This window comes from Pinus tabuliformis, chromosome 9 (assembly GCF_031772625.1).
Source record: "Pinus tabuliformis cultivar Carrire ecotype Pingquan chromosome 9, CPIR1, whole genome shotgun sequence".
NCBI lineage: Eukaryota > Viridiplantae > Streptophyta > Pinopsida > Pinales > Pinaceae > Pinus > Pinus tabuliformis.
This window is the reverse complement of record NC_142307.1, coordinates 640567916-640571937: the sequence shown is the minus strand read 5'-3', so window position 1 is coordinate 640571937 and position 4022 is coordinate 640567916. Positions and strand designations below refer to the sequence as shown.

General features: G+C 40.0%; 1 pseudogene; it reads right to left on the bottom strand.

Annotated features, from left to right (window-relative positions):
• Positions 1-293: 293 nt before the first annotated feature.
• Positions 294-1170, bottom strand: LOC149150258 (vacuolar protein sorting-associated protein 28 homolog 1 pseudogene; annotated as a pseudogene).
• Between the last annotated feature and the right edge of the window lie 2852 nt (positions 1171-4022).

The window sequence follows — 4022 nt, the reverse complement described above, 5'->3', positions numbered from 1 at the left end:
AACTTCCCAAAAAAACGAGTTATACCAAAAACCTTTCTCGATTCGAACCCGAGACCTAGAGTTTCTAATAATAAGCAAAACCCAGCCGTGGGACAAAGAATAAGAACCTTCTGCAGACTCCAACCTTGGAAACTCGAAATGGGTCGACGAGTCTAATGAATTTAAGGCGATTTGGATTTGCAATTGCAGCAAATCGTGGAGCTTCCGAGCCGACTGGGGTTGGGGTTCGCTGAGAATCCTCTGCTTTTAAATATGAAGCCGATGGCATCCAGAAGTTGCGCCCCCATGCAATGTTAAGCCAATTTAGGCAATGAATTGATGAAAGCGTTATAAGAAGAATCCAGATCAAATAACAACTGATGGGCCTGCTGTTCGGTTAACTCCTCCGATGCCCCCATATTCTTCAACCTCGAAATCCATTCTCTGGCTTTCACTTTACCCTCAAAGTCCGGTGGAAGCTGAGGAACCCTACTCAGGGCCGACAAAAGATCTGAAAGTGCGGGATATAACTGATCCACCGCCACCATATTACGCTTCAGAGAATCCATTGAGGTAATAAAATGTTGTACGCATTCGGCGACAGCAGCGGCTGTGCCCAAGTCTGATGATGAGGCCTTGTGTTCAACGGTGGCCGGAATCCCGGAAACAAGTAAGCGATTCACAGCAGCAGGGCAATCCATCTTGTAGGTTCCCATGAATCCCTCAACGCTTGGGACTGTATCTTTCAGAGAAGTTGTTAGGGTTTTAAATTGGGCAATCAGCTCTGTGCATTCTGGTTCGTAATCTTTTGAGGAAATTATGTCACGGACATACGCCTTCTTCAGTTTCTCCATAGTTCTTATGATTGCAAAGAGGTCTACGGAATTATCATACATTTCACGCTCGCGTTTATCGTTCCATAATTTTACCTCCCTCGCCATATCAGCCGCCATAATTTTAACTGAAAGTCTTTAAATAACAGAGAAATCCCCGCGAATTTTGATGCTCTGTGCATCTAATAGGGTTTCATTTGGGTTTATAAATTGTTTCATTTGGGTTTATACAGCGAGGTTGCAGAGTAGAATCTAGCGTTGATCCGTCAGTCAGGTTGTAACAGCTAGGTAGGGTTTGGGAATCGCGTGGTGCGAGGATGTGGTACAAGCCTGCTGATGGTCTATGGTTGAAGTGCTAGTTTTTTTTGTTTTTTTTTTAAGTTGAGTAATTTGACTTTTAGAGAAATACCCACATAGCAAAAAAAACTAGTTATGCATGCATGGGCCCATAGGCCTCAAGGGTTCAACTTGTGCTCTGATACCAAATGTAAGGACCATATCCAGACTGTATACATTTATTTATTTATTTATTTTTTTTTTTTACATTTACAGCTAATACAACAGAAAAGAAACGCATTGAGATTTCAAATTTATTTAGCACACACATTCCTGACACTCATTTCAGGAAAACATTTCATAGCATTTACATACGTATAACTAAGATCAATAGTAATGAAATACATGTGTACCGTTCACCAGAAGGCGAGACTCCACTTGCTCTGCTGTTACTGGTATTCCCTTGTAGCCACCGCGAGTGAATGATGACGCACTTGATCCGAATGCGAAGACCCACCTGTTAACCTCCCAGCCTACTCCTTGGGTACTCTTCTTCCCCGCGGACCCCCGAGCTGCAATGGGGTTGTACAATGGAGGAAAGCACTAGCTGGTAGAGGAGAGCACACCTTGGCTCAAGAGTCCCCTCTCTAAAATCCTTTACCTCACCAAACTCACTATAGCTTCGTAATCACTGCTCTAACATCATCTCATCCATCCAACAATAGGGATCCCAAAAGTCCCTTCTCCCATGGCTTGCCCCTTCTTTTATAGGAGTCCTCATAGGTGACACTTGCCATGTCATGCATAATTAATTTTTTTTTTTTTTTTTTTTTTTAATTCAATAGCTTGATTATTCACCCACCCATGTGTCATTCTCACATCAAGGGTCTCCCAAAATTATTTACTTAAATTTTTATTTAAAACTAATATTTTCCTCATCTCAACAAGATTCCTATTTCTTCTCCTAGTTGTCTCTTTATTCCCCCCTTTTATTCCTTAATTTGTGTTCATTACTTGAAGTCAATTAATGAGTCAAGATTTCATCCCCAATCTACTCCCTAATTTAACTCGGGTTATCTCCTAGATGGATATTCTTATGTTGGTTGTTGACACATGGAGCTTCTCTACATTTCTCTAAATTTAATTTATTATCCTCATTTTAATTCACCTTCCACTTTTCTTAATTAGGTTTAAATTAGTTTAGGATTAATCTTTATCCTTACAATTATCTTTGTCTTTCCCCTTTTTGCTAATTAAACCACATAATCTTGCTAGTACTTTCCAACATGGGAAGGGTAGAGTTTTTAAGGTACTCTATTTTAATTCTTCCTATGATCCTCCTTGTTCCAAGTTTTATTTTTGATTTAATTACATTGGTTTCTAATCATTATTTACCCTTGATGTAAATTTACCTAGTTTTCATTCCTTGCTTCTATTTATTTATTATTATTTATTTTTAATGATTCCAAGGGTGCCAAGTTTGGTTGTGCCCTTCAAGAACTTCCCTAGAAATTCCAAGGGTGTCACACCTAATAGTTTATTTGTGATGTCAAGGGTGCCAGTTTGGTTGTGCCCTTCAAGAACTTCCCTAGAAGTTCCAAGGGTGCCACACCTAATAGCTTATTTTTGATGTCAAGGGTGTCAGTTTGGTTGTGCCCTTCAAGAACTTCCCTAGAAGTTCCAAGGGTGCCACACCTAATAGTTTATTTGTGATGCCAAGGGTGCCAAGTTGGTCGTGCCCTTCAAGAAATTCCCCTGAAGTTCCAAGGGTGCCACACCACTTGCCCTTCAAGCATCCAATGACTACGAGGGGAAAGTATAGTGCAACGTCATAGACCATTATCATCTCTTATGTTGCCTAATATAGTGAGACTAATGGTGTCGGGGATCAAGGAATCCGCCTTGATGCGCGCCCCCCGGTAAAGTCCTCATGAGCGACCCAACTTTGGGACCTGCCCTCAATGCATCGTGATCTTCAAGGCGAAGGTGTTTCAACCCTTCCAGCCCAAGTCACGGCGGGAGTGCTAGCGGGTGGGATTAGGGACTCTGTCCCACCCCTCCCATGTAGTTCCATCCACTTGTACAACCCCATCACCCATATGTGAGTCATTCGGTCAAGCAACTAATCTGTGCCTGAAACCATTAATATATCATCAGAATATAGTTAAACATATATGGCAGATTCGAAGATCGACTTAGACTTTCAAAGATAAAATAATATGAATTTTCGTCAAACCAGGTGTCATCAACTCGTCATATGCGAGTGCCTCTGATGGTTTCCTGCCATACTCAATAATCATTAGTAACAAGGTTTTTCAATGTTAGTCATTGTCATAATAGCATCATTAACAATTCCTAGTCATTCACATCATTGTCCATTGTAAGCCTAAACTAAAGAAAGTAGTCAACATAGGGGACACATCCATCATGGCTATCATCATTAAACATCAATGGAAACATACATGTTCGTTAAGCTATCAACGTCGTAACATCAATAGAAATATACCTAGTCATCAAATTTATCATCATCATGTTTTTAGTAGAGAGCATACATATTCTTTACTACCCTCATCATCATAAATTCAAATAGAGACCAAACTTACTATTTAATGTTGCAATCATCAAAATACCGATAGATAAGATACATAACCATTCATGCTATCATAATATCAATGGAAAGCATTCATAAACATCACAACCATGAATATCTCAATCGCTAATAATAGTGTCATGTGCCCGGATCCTCAACCTGAGGTCCTCCTAGAATAAAGTATCTAAGATAATGTCATATTAGGGTCAGAAAACTAGAGTGGGCACTACACAAATGACCAAAGTCAATAGCATGCGAAGGATCTGAAATATAATGACACAAAACAGAAATATGAAACAAATCATGCATATGTGCTAAAGATGGAGGTAAGGCAAGCCTATATG